The following is a 16,147-nucleotide window of genomic DNA, read 5'->3' on the forward strand; positions in this document are numbered from 1 at the left end:
TGCTTTTTAAAGGATCATTCTTACTTCTATGTAAAGAATGGATTGATGGGTAGTAAGAACGAATCCAGGAAGCTACCGTTGGGAAGCTACTGCAACAGTCCACCACAGCGTGATGGTGGCTTAGAATAGGGTATAGCAATGAAGATATAGTATATAGGGTGGATTCAATATATTTAAGAGGTAGAATCAATAAAATTTTGTAGTGGTCTGAATGGTGTATGTGTGTGTATGTGTAGTAGTGAGAGGTCTCAAGAATAATCCCAAGACTTTTTTTTCCCTTGTTTTTTCAATTTTATTTTAAAGTTTGAAAATTACAAAGACAGCAGATTCTTCCAGGCACAAATAACTTGTTTACAAATAAAAAGGGGGGGGAGGGAGATGCGCAATTGCGCATTTTTCTATTTTATTAAAAAGAAAAGGGAGAGACGACTGTACAGGTTTTTTCTCCCAGCTCCTGGGTGTGAAACATAAGTACTAGCCCTAGATGTGTATATATACATATACATACACATACACACAGACCTAGCTCTGTAAAACTACTTAGCAATTCAAAGTCGACTGCAGTATGTCTTACTGTCCACTCCCCGCCCTCCCCTTCTCCCCCACCTACAACTACTTAGATTCAGAAGTAGAGGTTGGGAGGTTTTTAAGTGGTCGGTGGCAGGGCTGGAGCGCCACCAGACTGCTAAGCAAAGCCCACCTCTTGTACAGGAGGAACAAAAAATCAGGGGTAAAGGAAAAAGGTCCTCCTAGGATACAATCCAATTGTGTGGAAAAACCCAAGTTTCAACAGGGCACACTGAGGCACTTGGCTGACTGACTCTCCACCCTTCCCCCAAAGTTTCTACTCATGTTTAACAGGAGACTTTTGGAAGCCAGAGACCACCCCCCTCCACCAGTGGCTAGTTTCCAGCTGCTTGAGAGAAGCCACAGTTTCTCGGACCGGCTGTCACTTCAACCTCCTCCATGTCCCTAGGACAATAGGGAGGCCACTGGGGCAGACTAACAGAAGTGAGAAGGAAACTGGATTTGGACGCCCCACTGCTCACCACTGGGAGGTGGAAGTCAGCCTAGAGAGCGCTTTTTTCCACCTCCCTCCTTTGCCGTCCAGCTGCTGCCGCCCCTCTCCTCAGGGTCAAGGTTCTGAAACTCTCACAAGCAGTGCTCAGCTTAAAGAAAACTCGATGGCCTCATAGGTAATCCTACAAACAGTCCAATTCCTGGGCTCCCTGTCATCTAGCCACAAGAAGCTGCCTTGCCCATTCTCCCCCTCCCCCCGACCCCAACTTTTACCTTCAGAGTGAACCAACCATGTAACTAAACAAAACACACAAACCCACACAAATTCCCAAACCCATAAGCAGATTAGTAACAAATTAACAAAACAAAATATAAGTACATTCTCATCATTACAGAGACCAGATTTGTTGTTGCTGTCCTTGCATAATTGGTTAAGGAAAAATGAATTATTCCCTAATTTCTGAGGAATACAAATTCTGTCTGTTTATAAAGTCAGAAGGGAAAGGGGCAAAGGGTTGCAGATGAGGATCAAGAGAGAAGAAAGGAGAAAAGTATTTACAGAAAATAGGAGACAGGCAGGAGTGTCCACAAGGAAAGCCTCATTGTCACTTCTTGCCGGCCCTCTTGGCACTGGACTTGGCTTTGGGCTTCACTGGTTTGGCCTTCTTAGGCTTGGATGCCTTGACTGGCTTGGCTTTGACAGTCTTGGGTTTTTTGGTTTTCTTGGGCATGGCAGCCGGCTTCTTCTTGGCCTTCTTGACTGGGGTAGCTTTGGGCTTCTTGCTTGGGGCTTTGGAGGCAGCCTTCATGGGCTTGGCGGCCTTCATTGGCGTGGTCACCTTCTTGACTTCCTTCTTTGTCTTCTTGAAGGCCACTGACCTCTTGGGCTCGTTGCTCTTGGGCAGCCGGAAAGACCCTGAGGCACCCATCTTTTGGTCTGCTCGAGGACCCCAGTGGTGACCAAGTGCTTGATGGACAATTTGATCTGGGAGTTGGCATTCTCACCCACCTTGTAGTGGCTCTTGTACTTCTGGATGGACTGGCATGAAGAGCCAGCACAGTTCTCTGCCTGGATGGCAGCCACGATCATGTCTGAATACTTGGGGTGGTCTGTGGACTTCTTGGAGGCCTTGGCCCACTTGGGCTTGGTCGCAGGGGTGGATGTGGAGTTCTCGGTCATGGTGGCCTGCCTGGTCCTGCTGCTGAAGAAGGCACCTTCCAAAGGGCCAGCCCTCATAGGAAGCCGAGGAAAGCCTGATTCGGGATCTGCTCTGGTGCCTCTGGCTCCCAGGCCAGTCTGAGGCAGGCTCTTGGTGACCTTGCTCAGGTCGCGGGGCGGGGGGGACTCGCTGGGCCGGGTCTGCATGGCCCAGCCCCGCCGGTCTGTTGCTTGGTCTTGGTGCCCGGGTCTGCCTCAGCCTCCTCTGCCTCTCTTTTCCCAGTTCCGTGTCTCAATCCCAAGACTTCTAATTGAGGTATTAGTAGATATTTATGAAGATTAGATTTATAGAAATAAGACTGGAGATGTAGAATTAGGGAAAAGATCAAGAGTTTAATATTGAATATGTTCTTTTCTTGATCAGTATTGCTAGAGGTCTACATATTTTACTGATCTTTTCAGAGAGTGAACTCTTTCTTGGCTCTAGATATTTCCTATTGTGCACTTGTTTTCTATTTAATTAATTTCTACTTTTTATAATTCCCTTTCTTCTACTTACTTTGGGTTTAATTTGCAGTTCTTTTCCTAATTTCTTGAGAATGATATTTAAATCACTAGTTTTGGACTTTTTTCTCTTCCAGTATAGGCATTTAAGGTTATAAATTTCCCATCAAGTATAGCTTTAGCTGATTCACATATATTTTGATATACTGTATTTTCATTACTATTCTGTTGCAAATGTGTCTTAATTGTGATTTCTTTTTTGACCAAATGGGTCATTCAAAACGTATTTTGGGGGGAGTTTGCTAGCTACTATTTTATAATCCATTTCTTACTTAATTGAACTGTAGTCAGATAACATATTCTAGATGAAATTTGTTGAGACTTGCTTTATGGTCTATCATAAGATCTACTTTGTTAAATGTCCCATGTGAACTTGAAAAAATATTTTTTTGAAGTCATATTACTGGAATTAGATATATACAAATTTATAGTTCTCACATTTTCCCTGGTAGAATGACCCTTTTACAATTATGAAATATTCTTCCTTATTTCTAGTTATTCTTGTATTCAAGTCTATTGTGTATAGAGGGTATAGTCCTCTAGGGAATGCTAATTGAGAGTCAGGGGTGTTTATAGGTCCTTTCTTCCTTGGAGGGACCTGAATTTTAATGTTTGCTTGTCAACATCATGAGATGGACAGAAATTCACTCTGCTTTATAGGGATTTTCTGCTTAGCTTGCTTAGCTTCTGCTCTGCTTAGCCTCTGACTCTGCAGCAAAATCATTTCTTGGTGCTTCCCTTCCCTACTAGGGTCTTGGCCCCTCAGTCCAGGCCACCTGGGGACACCTAAACTCCAATTTTTATGTACTAAGCCCCATGAGACTACTGGCTCTCTACCTCTAGCAGAAATCCTCTGCTAAATTTCATAGATTCTTGTTCTGCACCATGTATTCAGCAAATTCTTCAAGGGGAAAAGAGAAGCTTAGAACATCAGCATGCTTTTTTGAAGTTCCCTTGGCTGCATAATTTTGGTTTAAGTCCTGGCTGCCTCAGTAGGTCTCTGATGCTTTCCCTGTTTTTTTTTTTTTTTTTTTTTTTTTTTTTCCGGTACGCGGGCCTCTCACTGTTGTGGCCTCTCCCATTGCGGAGCCTGTGCTCTGGACGCGCAGGCTCAGCGGCCATGGCTCACGGGCCTAGCTCCGCGGCATGTGGGGCACGAACCCATGTCCTCTGCATCGGCAGGCAGACTCTCAACCACTGCGCCACCAGGGAAGCCCTCTCTTTTCTTTTTTTAAATCCACCCTTTCATGTTGTTCTCGGCAAAAGGATTAGTCTGCAACAACCTAGTCCCTCAGAGCCAGGAATGGAAGTCATAGCTTAGATTCTCAATCAAAACTCTACTGCTTATTAGCTGTGTGACTTTGGCAAGTTATTTGACCAAACTATTTAAACATTCTGAGTTTCAATTTTCTCTTATGTAAATGAAAATAACACCATCTCATAAGTGTTGTGAAGATTAAATGTCTGTAAAATGTCTAGTAACAAAAACACTTTAATGAGGGCTTACTACATACCAGACACTTTAAATGGATTTAATAACTTAATGTAGATATAGTTACTATCTCCCATTTCCTTTTCAAGATCACATACTAGTAAGTGATGGAGCTAGGACTTGACTTAAGAGCATTTTTCTTACTAACTACTCAATATTGCCTCTATAATATTGCTTTAGTATTGTGCCTGACACTGGTGTGTGCTCAATAAATGTCAATTATTATGATACAGAAAATACAAATGCTTCAGAAATATACTAATCAGATCAGTTTTTCTACTTTTTTCATTGATTTATTTTTCTCCTTTTTCATTTTGGCATAAAGATACTTACAACATCTTTCAATATATTTTAAAAGCTATTGTGAAAAATGAATGTCTAATAGCCTACTGAATGAATAGGTAATAATTTGCTTAACCATTATTCTATTGTTGGATATCTAGAAGGTTTCCATTTTTTAAAACATAATAGATATCAGTGCTATTAACATTTTGTCCCTTTCACTATTTTCCTTACTTGAAGCATTTTCTCAGAATAAAATCGTATCAGTGGAATACTGGCTCAAGATATGAGCATTTTATTATTGCTGACACAACAGCTATGTTGTTTTCTCAAAGAGTTGTAGTGATTGTGGAATCACTGGCAATAAAAATGAAAGGTTTGTGTCAAGAGAACATTAATTAAAGCTATGAAGTATAGGAATGAAGGAAGTGTGGAGATGGAAAGAGAAGGGAGATATAAATTTTGAGGCTATGAAAGAAAAAAGTGGAGTATCTGGATACTATTGATATTTCTTGTGAAGCAAGGGGTATTAGTTTCACTTAAAGGAGTAGGGATGGAAGAAAAGGGCTGGGCTTTGTTGAAAATTCCAAATGCTTAAATACAAATACACATATGTACACATCAAAATCTTTCAAGAGTAATGTTTCTATGATAGTTTTCAAACGATCTGTGTCTTCCACCCCACCTCAATGCAATCTGGGATACAGATAAATACTATTTAGGTGTAATTTACAGATGGACTATCTGATACATTAGGGTTCAACCTGATCTTCAGTATCACTTCTTATTCTAACCTATCACCAAACATTTAGTAATCTGGTGTGTGGATCTTTATTATTGTTGTTTTAAAACACACAGAGAAATGATCTCTTTTAAGAATAACATATTAAATTATAAAAAATTATAATATAAATTACAAAACCACCACATAGATTGTTGTTTTCACTTAGCTCAATTTAGCAAAATGTACTCGGAAGCAGGAGGCCTATGTTCTAGGGCCCACTGTGTGACTTTATTTGGTGTGTAATTTTGAGCCTTAATTGTCTTATCTGTATATTGGGGTATTTTATCTGACTAAAAGCCAGCATTAGAACATGGCACCTCTTGTTTTATATTCCTGATCTAAAATTTGTCTAGTGAGCATACTATAATGAATAAAAATGAAAGAATCTCTCTTCCTTCACTATTATGTACTGTGCTTTAAATATCTCATTAACCTTGTTATCATGTTAGACTTGTTATTTTAAAAGTTACTGAAAAAAAAAAGTTACTGAATACTTTGTGGGCCTCTCTGAGGGCCATTTCATCTGTTCCTTCTACCATCAGATGACTGTCAATGTATATATTTAAAGGCAGTTGCTTTCCTACTACTACCTTCCTCCCACTTTGCTCCTATCATAGATTTTGGAGTAGTACGTACCTGTTCATCAGGGAGAAACAGAAAGGGCCTTGAAAATTTGTGCTTAAAGAGAGTCCTTCCTCTCTTTGTCTATGTGCCATAGCCTCCCCAATAAAAAAATAAAATAAAAAAACTTTCTCTGCTAACTGCTTCACTATGTTCATATGTAAGTAAGTGCCTGATCGTCCCAAGTTCCATTTCAGATTTCTCTTCCAGTTTCCATTAGCCTCCATTAAATTTTAGTAGTGATACTGAGAGATCATGGAGTTTGCGACTGATAATCGGCTGCATTCAAATCCTGTCTCTGTCACTTACTGGTTAAGTGACTTTGGGCAAATGACCTAACCTCTCTAAGCCTCTATCTTCTCATATGCAAAGTGAAGTTAGTTAATACCTACAACACCAAATTATGAGAATTAAGTTAGTTGAATGGGAATTGGAATTATGGCTAAATGTAGTTTAAATGTGAATATCATTTAGAAAATAAGGAGAACACCACTGAATAAAAGTAGTTTTTGAGCTGATTCAAATTAGAGGCTGGTTTGATTCCTAGGGTTCTTAAAAATCCATACCCTTTAAGGAAGCTATTCCAGATGAGGTAGCAAATATAAAGGCTTTGAATACATTCATGCTCCAACAGATGCCAATTCCATGGTACAGAAACACTTAACCATATTACAAGCAATAACCAAAGAGAAGAATAATTTTATGCCTATCCAATTAGCCAAAAATTTTTGCTGGTGAAATTGTGGTTAAAACAACACAGCTGTATGTTGCTGGTGGCATCGGAAGTTAGCACAACCTTTTAGAGAAATAATATAGCTACTGTATCAAGAACTATAAAATGCCCACTCTTAGAACGAATAATCCCACTCATAAGACTTTATTTTAAGAAAATAATTCAATAAGGAAAGTAACTATGATTTTATTTAATAGTGCCTGGCACATAAAAGGTACTCAAGTACTTCTTCAAATGAATACCTTCACGCGTACTGACTTCTCCAAATCACTGCCCTTGGTTCCTTCCCATTATGATCTAACTATTTTCATTATATGGGGATAGTTTAAGAATCAAACTATAATATTTTTGTCTAGTCTCTGTTCTCCCATCTTCTCCAGTAACTTCACTGGTGATTGCTATCAGACTCCCTTATGATACTTTCACCATCTGAACTTAGTTGACCTTCACACTGAAACTAAGTTGACCACATACCACATCCTTGACCCAATCAAAAAGAAATCTGAAGCTTCCTTCAAGTTCCTAAAATGTCGTTCTTCTCTGTCAACACCCTTCTACTCTAATCATTCACCTCACTGCCTGCTTCATAAGACACAAATAGCAGAAACCTTCACATCCATCCTCAACTGAACCTCAACATACCTTTAGTCCTGTACCTAGACACTTACATTTCCCTCTAGGATCTGAGAAAGAATTATCATCTCCTGCTTTCCTTCTAGCTCCATCCAAAATCCAAATTCTTCAAGTTTATGTATCTCCCCCTCTCTTTTTTAACGGTATAATTCACATACCATAAAATTCACCCCGTCAGTGTACAATTCAGTGGTTTTTAGTATATTGGTATACAAGGTATTTTAGTATCAAGGTTGTGGACTCATTATCACTATCTAATTCCAGGACATTTTCATCATCCCCTCAAAGAAATCCCATACACATTAGCAGTCACTCCCTATCCTTGCCCTCCACTCCCTGGCACACTAATATACTTTCTGTCTCTATGGATTTTCCTATTCTAGACATTGCATATAAATGGAATCATACAGTATGTGGCCTTTTGTGTCTGGCTTCTTTCACTTTAGTGTAATATTTTCAAGATTCATCCATTTTATAGCATGTATCAATTCTGTATTCCTTTTTATTGATGAATATTTTCCACCGTATGACTATACTACATTTTGTTTATTCATTCATGCACAATTTGGTCTGTTTCCATTTTTTGGCTCTTATGAATAATGCTGCTAGGAACATTTGGGGAAAGTTTTTGTGTGAACACATTTCTAATTCTTTTGGGTATGTAACTAGGAGTGGAACTGCAAGTTAAGTATCTCTTGATACCTAACTCTATTCTGTTTCTGAGTTCAGACAGCCTGGGATATCTCTCAAAATGCAAACAACTCTACACTGACTCCCTACCCCACCTTCACTCAAACACCTTCAGTCTTCAGAATCTGTACATATTAATTACCACTTAGTTGTTTCCAATTAAATTGAGGGCAGGGATCAGTTCTCATAGATCTCATCATATAGTAGGTGTTTAATGTATGCTCAATATATTGATACCCTATGCTCACAAATGGGAGAATTACTTACCCTTTCATTCAGCAGATCTTTGAGTGTCTACTGTACATAGGTCACTGTGTTTACTACTGGCTATAGTGGACAAACGTTATTCATCAGTTTCATCTACCCCAACTGCCAATTCAACTCCACAAATATTTACTGAATACTTATGATGTGAATGGTATTGTGCTAGGTTTGACAGCAGACACACATAGGAATATGTTATAGTCTGCAGACTTTTATGACAGTTCATAAACTCTACATGACAGTACAGTAACAACAGAAACATACAACAACAGCAGTAGCACTATATATTAAATGCTATAAGAAAAGTACAAAATGCTCTGGAGTGTCAACAGACACACATATGGTTGGGAGAATGGACAGAGAAGAGGACAGACATCAGACAATACTTCTTGAAGCTGAAGGTGGTACTTGAGAAAGGGCCACAAAGAAGGTGGCATTCTGATAGATAAGGATTCCCAGGAAAAGAGAAAGTGTTCCACACAGAGAATAGCATGAACAAAGATAGAAAAGGCTGGATACTGTATAGAATTTTTTTTTCAGAGACCAATCTAGTTAGGAATGTGTAGATGGGTAATGACAGAAGAGACTTGAATATTAGGTTTAGTATTTAAATAGGTTTAGAAGAATGATTCAAAAAGTCTTCCGTTAACAATTCAAATTACTTTAGTGATTCCTTAACCTTTTCTTGAAACTTTTCTATTATGCTTATTATCTAAAGTAATCATGGAAATTAGTGATTTCTCCTTCCACAAGGAACAAAAAATGAACTCTTGACAGCTAAGTGAGCATGCTTAGCTCACTGAGACTGGGGAAGGATGAATTTGAATAATTCTAGCACTGCATCCCGATACTTCCGGGAATATGTAAGGCTTAAAACAGACATGTAGGCAAATCCCCATAGCTAGAATAACAGAAGCAAACTGGGGGAAAAATAATAGCATTCATTAAGCTGCTAACACCAGGCATTGTACCAGGTGATTTACATATAATATACCTGATCCACCAAATAACCTCATTTAAGTTTATGGCAAGTGAGGCTCAGAGAGGTCAAGTAAATTGTTAGAGGTTACCAAGCTAATAAGAAGCTCAGCTAGTAAAATGTAGACATCACTTTTGAACCCAGGCCTGTCTGATCCCATATTTTCCCCATTGTTCACTTTTATTTGTGAACAAAGGAGGCTAGAATGGTAGGGTCATGATGCATGCATCAAAGAAAAGGGTTGAATATTTAACAGATGGGCTTTAATGGTCTGGAGAAAAATTAGACTGAAATATTCAAAACTGGGTTTAGAATGGCTTAGAGATCAAGACCAAGAGAGATCAAGCTTAGGGCTGTTTCTTGATCAGTTTGAACAATGATCACACTATAGAGCTTATTTAGGAATATCCAGGGAGCAAAATTCCAGCTTTGATTTGGAAACTAGAGAGTAAACTCCAAGAGAACACGGATATTTGTCTGTATTCACTGATGTATCCCAAGTCCCTAAAACAGAGACTAGTATACAGTAAGCACTCAATAAACTTTTCTTGAAATAATGAAAAGTCACATAAGGGGTATTCTTGTTTGAATACTCTTGAAGGCCCTGAAATAAAGACAGCAGAACAGTAGGTTTAAAAACCATTCATGTTGTTAGCATATTCTCTTTAACACTCAACCCCATGGCAAAAACAAGCAACTCCAAAACAACAAACATACAAAAAAGCAATAGTTGTAAAACAACAGCATGATTTTTTAAAAGAAGGTAGACAAAAGAATGAAAAGACCCTTTTGCATTATAGATAGCATCTAGTACTTCGTGGGTAATCAAATTTCAGTGAGATGGAATCCAGAATTTTGACCTACTGTTTTAATATTTCAAACTGCTGTGAGTTGTGAGCCGTATATCCAATGACTGCTTTTTGGAAATGAAAATGGTTATCTAATCTAAATATTCTGAAAAAAAACGGACAATCTCTTTATTATTGACGACAAGGAATGAAATGAAAACCTCAAATTCATTTACTTAAAGAAGTAACAGAGTACACTTACAAAAGTCTTTACTTTTCTAATTTTGATAGTATGTTTCTATTAGAACATGCAAAGAAAACTGCAACAAAGAACATTAAGGGGAAAAAAAAAAGCCTTTGGAAGACAGCAAGCCTCTCTACAGAAACACTTTTAAAGAGAATAAAAGCAGGTTCCATGAACTTCCCTCTATTTTTCACAAGCTTTTCTAATATTTCTTCTTTGATGGAACTAATGAATAACTGCCTGTTATCACAAAACATCTTTTTTCAAATATGTGCTTTAAAAATTGCTTTCTTCTGAACAGACAGTTCTTCAAGCTGCTCAAGTCTCTCAGCTGCAACAAGTTTTCTTATTTCTATTATACTGCATTTCTTCCCTGGAATAGTATAAAGACCAATTTTAAAAACTCCTTTGCTTTACAAAGATAATTTCCTACAGGCAATACTGCTGTATCTCAATCAATATTTTAACTATCTTTTCTCTATCTATTTCATTTAGTTCCACAATCTTTACTCACTCCAGTAATTCTTAATACTGTAGTTTAATAGTTTAATTTGTCAGGGTGATCATATCATATATTCTTCTATATTACACTAATATAGAAGATAATGAACACTTTCTTTCTAATCAATTAATAGTTGCTTGAGGCAGTATACATGTCCCTAACCTTCTATTAATAACACACACATAATTGTGTCTTGCCTTTTCAACTTCTGCAGAAATTCTATAGTCCTTCAAAAGATAACTCACTGATTTTAGGGTCTTAGCTTTTTGTTTTTTTTTTTTTTTTTAATGTCTATAGAAAGTTAAAACATATATTTTTTCCTTACTGTAACATTTAAGTTACAGTTGTTTAAACATTTTAGTTTAAATCACATTTTCTAATAAACTCTAAACAAACTAGCTTTCGAAAAGAACCAGAATTAAAACAGTTGCAAATTCTGAGAGTAGATTAGGTGACAACCCCAAAGGAAAAAATACACAGGGCTTATTCTTTTAAAAATTCTTGAAAGACACTACAATTCACTTGATATTCTAAAATTACTAAAGTTGTTGAGATTTCGTAAACTCCAAATAGATTGATTCCTTCAGTACCCTGCCCACCCCAACTTACCAAGTACTGTGGTACTTGAAAACAGAAACCAAAAAATCGAACTGTTGACTGTTCATTACCACTTTACGTATAGTTTCTTATAAAATATTGAGAATATAGGAAAAACAGAAAATTCTGGTATTCATCTTTAGTCCTTTGTGAGCCAAATTTTCCACCTCCTTAAAATCTGAGCTGAATCTCATGATCCCTGCACCATGCCTTAAAACTACAAAGTGCAGACACCATTTTTTAATCGGTGCTGAATTTAATTAAATCACAAAGGGGGAAAATGTACTACACTGCAACTTTCAGTTGTTACATGTAAGTTACCAATAAGAATTTTTAAAGCTGAGGAAGTTGTTTTCAGGCCCAGGGCAGAACCTGTAGCCTAAAATCAACAGGTCTAAGGATTTAAGATCCCGATCACATCAGTTAAGATAACACCAAGTAATTGAGTACTTCAGTATGATATTTTCACTCCGATAAGGTGAAAATGCTTCAAAATTTATGTAAAATATTGAGTCCTTAAGGAGGTCCGTAATAAACGACCTCCTTAAGAATAGCTACAGAGTTCCTGTGGCATGTCAAGGCAGAGAACACCCCTAAACCTCACTAAGTCAAGGTTGGACTTGAGTAAGGGAGAAGGGGTGGGCAATTCCTGAGTCACACAAGAAAGCATGTCGTATTGTAGAGACGAGTAAAGGGTTTTAACAAGGGGTTTCGAATTCTTTGAATAACGCATTAAGAAAATTCTGCTGGGGAGAAAATTTTCCTCTTACACTTGGAACCAAAAGTCACATAAATTCTGACTGGAGGCTGGTGATTAGCACAACTTCGTGGAATAACCTAACTTTTCACGTAAGGCACAATCCCAAAGCTTTAAGATACCGTCTATCCATACGGCACCAAGCATCACCTTTTCAAGCCCTCGCCGGCACAGGAAGTGGGTTGGACACCCCAACCCATCACCCTACCCCCACAGGAAGTGAGCTATGTTCCCCCCTCCCCCAGAATGGCCTTCCTCCCCTCCCCCAACCGGAAGTGAGGCGCCCCATTCAGTCGGCCTCAAACCGAGACAAACCAATAACAGCAAAAGAGGGATGATCTTCAAGGGGTGAAGGGCACATCCACTGTGGCCACCCCCAAGCTCGCCTTGCTTACTGACCTGCTGACGACAGGGGTAGGCAGGGGCCTGGGGCCTAAAGAAAGTCCCTGGCACAGGGGACAATTCCCTGAGCCCCTCTCAATCGCCTTCACTCTTCTCACTGCGTCGCCTCACAGCTTGACAAAAATTCCTCCGCAGTACTTTATTTTGATGTCTTTTCTTTCCCTTTACCTAATCGCTTAACCACCTTCCCATAGGTAACTTCTCTAATGCAGCACTTAAGGCTGTTCTGGTGAGGAGAAAAATGAAATATTATTCCCCATACCTTCAGAAAAATGGAGGGATTATTTTGTTCAAAGGAGGCGAAGGACTACGTGATTACGCAAGGTGAGACTTATTTTCGCGGAGGTTTCTGGGAGATGTAGTTTTTTACATTGCTAAGGCCTGCAGAAAGTATTGGGACTTAAATTGGTTATTACTATGTGCTGGAATCCTTGAAGACACATATCCTGTATTCGACTGTAGGCAGACCTAAGGGGCTTAGGCACCAAATGGACCAATACTTCGTTCCCTTTTTTCCCCTGGTACGTAATTGAACTGAAATTTCCCTTTACGCCGGCCCAAGGTCCTGGTCGTCCCGCCCTCTTCCTTTGGCCACGCCTCCCTCAGCCAATCAGACGCTCTCTAGTTCTCTTCCTCTGGAGGTAGGAACGCGAGAGGAGGGGCCTCATGGTGACTCCTCCCTCGGGGCTGAGGCGAGACTGGGAGAGGGCCGTGGCCTCGTGCGCGCGCGCGCGCGCGTGTTCGCTCAAGGAGCGCGGCAGCGAGTGCGCGCGCGGAGGGGCGGCGCGCCGGGCTGGGAGGAGGCGGGCAGGCTGGTGGGCCGGGCGGTCTACGGGCGGCCGGGAGCGCGCGGTGGACTCGGCGGCGGCTAGTAGTTAGTTAGTTGTTGTTAGTCAGTGTCAGTTGCTCGGCGGTGGCGGCCGCGGTCACCAGGAAGAGTACTGGACGGCCGGCGAAGGTAGTCACCGCGGCGGCGTGTGAGCCCCTCAGGTAACTGGGGCAAGGTTGCCCACGTCGCCTCCTTTCCCTTCTCCTCTCGCGCCGGCTTGTGGGACCTGGGTCGCCACGGGGTGAGGGAGCTGACCTGGGGGAATCCGGGCGGGGCGGCGTGGGGTCTGGGTGGCGCCGCCGCGGGGGCTTTGGCGGCCGGTGCGTCCGGCCCGGCGCGGGCTCTCCGGCCACGGCCACCCCCGCGCCCTGCCGCCCCCGGAGCCCGCTGGCGCCGCGCGCCCCCAAGCGCCCCCGCTCCCGCCCCTTCTCTCGGTGGCTGTGGCGGCGGCGGCCCCGGCAGCTCGGCGCCCCCCAGAGGAGGGAAAGTTGGGACCTGGCGGCGAGGGACGCCCCCGGGCGCGGCTGGAAGGCTGCTGGGGAAAGTGAATCTTGGAGGAGCCGGACGCGGTGAGGCTGGGGCAGGAAGGACTCCTTTCGCTCCTGCTAAGTCTGCACGGACATCCACCTCCAAACCTGGGAGGATCCGGCGCAGCCTGGCCAGCAGCGCCAGGGTGAAACCCGGTGACTCTTTGCCTGCTCACTTGGCTCTACGGTTTGTGAGCCCCCTAACGTGCGGGTTTCCTCGGTTTTGGGGGGATTTTGAGTGGTTCGTTGGGTCAGTTTTGTTTCTCCTTCGCCCTTTGACTCGTCCTTTCTTGCAACTTTTCTCACCTCCCGCGTTGAGGACTTGCCGTCTGAGCCCCTTCTCTACCCCCTCCCTGTTGCCTGCACCATACGTCTGAGAGCTTGATTTCATTTTTTCGTCCTTTGCATTAAAGACTGCTGAGAGCAACAGGAAAGAGGAGCCCTCCCACCTTTAAATGTTAACTTTTTTGCAATACGTTGTGTTTTTTAAGATCCCCGTTTAGGAATTTGAGAGCTGTGGAATGGAGTTATTGCAAGGTTGGGGTTGAGGGGATAGTGACGAGTTAAAGGAAAACTGATTTCATCTTTATTGGCCTTGTTATAGAAAACCTAATACATTTTCTTTTGCCTCTGTTAAATGTGGTAAGATTATACGTTGAATTAAATACTTGGAGATTTACATGAAAGGTTATATTTAGGTCATTGTATTATGTATGTCCACAGCTTTTCACCTGAATTGGGATTGCCTTGAGGATTCTGTTTTGGGGCCTACCTCTTGATTTTTGTTCAGCCACAACGCCTTTTTTTCTTTTCTTTTTTTTCCCCTGATAAACGAAATGATGTGGTAATGTGTATAGTCGGAGAACCCATATTGCTCTCTGCAGTGTAGAAGTGAAAACCGTGAATTATCCACAGGGGTAAAACTTTCCATGAGCAATCTTGAATACTTGCTTCATGATGGCTTCTCTATAATCTCAGAACATTTCTAGATAGCTCAGTCCACTGACTACCCTAATTACTTTCTGAAGTGCCTGGCACTTCTCTTCGGTGAGTCGTTTAGTAAACTGTAATGGCAAGTATGGTACATTTTCTTGACTTCAGAGATGGGAGTTGTAGCCTCGACCCAGAGATTAACAGTTAACAATGGAAGCAGAATTCATACCATTGCTAGTGAGTTTTGGCTATGACCAACTCACAAACTATGTGAAAAAAACAAACATCTTTCCAAAACTGTCAGAGGGGAAGAGGGGAAATATTTTATCATGTCTTTATTTTTGGAGACTCTAACATGACTATATTATGTGGGGAAAAAAATGTCATTATTTTCTTTAAGCCTTTTTGATGTGTGGTCCTCTTCTTCATCCTTTCCCCGCCCCCGCGCATTTATGGTTTGACATTTATGTTTGGCTGGGTTCCAGGATGGGAAGAAAAGTATTTTGGTGAAAGGAAAAGATAAGATTGCTTTGAACTATTATGATACTGTGACTATTCATTTTACCCAGAGATAGTACAGAAAAACTTCTTCCATAATTTTTGTACCCCATTAACATTCTGTCAGAAGTCATTTTTAAGAGTCTATCCTGAGGCCCATAAAGAAATAATGCCACTTCATAACCGTTCCTGACAATCACATTAAAAAATGTGTTCCTGGAATGTGTTGTATGTGTTCTCATATAAACATTTATCTTTGTACATTTATGATAATGTAAATATTTAAGTCTGAGAGCTTAAAAATTTTATTTGCTTATTTGCATACATGTTTTTCAACATCTAGCAGTGCCAACCATATTTGCCAAATAAGCATCATCCATAAATTCATGCTTTGGCACATAATAACTCTTCTAAATTGTTCCGTGGTGAAGCACCATGAGATTAGTGTTTGCTTCATAAGAGAGATTTGTTGTTGTTTTTAACTGTAATGATGCTCTGTTTAAGTGGAACAGGTGCTGGGCTCTAGCTGTTTGTGTTGAAACCTGCCAAATCATACTCTTTTGTTGGATGGGTTATTTGAGTAATTTAGGAACCAAACTGTGGCCCCTGGCATGCCAAGTTGAGTTCAAGGCTCCATTTCACTGCTGCAAATTCCTGTTTTCACTGTTAAGAGGTAGTTGTGTGTGATGAGCCTTATTTTCTTATTGCTCTTCTCTTTACTTTAATTCCTACTCCCTACCTTCGTTCTGATCCTTTCATTACTGAAGCTCTTGGGAAAGTCTAGACTCCTTCTTTGCTGGTTTGTTTTCCTTGGAGAAATTCTAGTAACTTTCAGGCCAGGAATAGATA

At 40.7% G+C, this 16,147-nt stretch overlaps 1 protein-coding gene, 1 long non-coding RNA gene and 1 pseudogene across 3 annotated transcripts in view; 1 reads left to right on the plus strand and 2 right to left on the minus strand.

The window, feature by feature from the left end:
• HMG20A (high mobility group 20A) overlaps positions 1-12,646 on the minus strand; it is a 67,829-nt gene extending 55,183 nt beyond the window's left edge. Inside the window, exon 1 of one of the 2 annotated variants that reach the window (XM_060154687.1) lies at positions 12,509-12,646. The gene's annotated coding sequence lies outside the window, so the exon portion shown is untranslated. The remainder of the gene's footprint in view (positions 1-12,508) is intronic. The other variant, XM_060154697.1, reaches the window with a different exon arrangement.
• LOC132523469 (histone H1.0-like) lies at positions 681-12,556 on the minus strand (annotated as a pseudogene).
• Positions 12,647-13,297: 651 nt separating the features above from the next.
• LOC132523486 (uncharacterized) overlaps positions 13,298-16,147 on the plus strand; it is a 56,241-nt gene continuing 53,391 nt past the window's right edge. Inside the window, exon 1 of the long non-coding RNA XR_009541537.1 lies at positions 13,298-13,501. This is a non-coding gene — a long non-coding RNA (uncharacterized LOC132523486). The remainder of the gene's footprint in view (positions 13,502-16,147) is intronic.

The sequence above is a fragment of the Lagenorhynchus albirostris genome, chromosome 1 (assembly GCF_949774975.1).
Source record: "Lagenorhynchus albirostris chromosome 1, mLagAlb1.1, whole genome shotgun sequence".
Lineage (NCBI taxonomy): Eukaryota > Metazoa > Chordata > Mammalia > Artiodactyla > Delphinidae > Lagenorhynchus > Lagenorhynchus albirostris.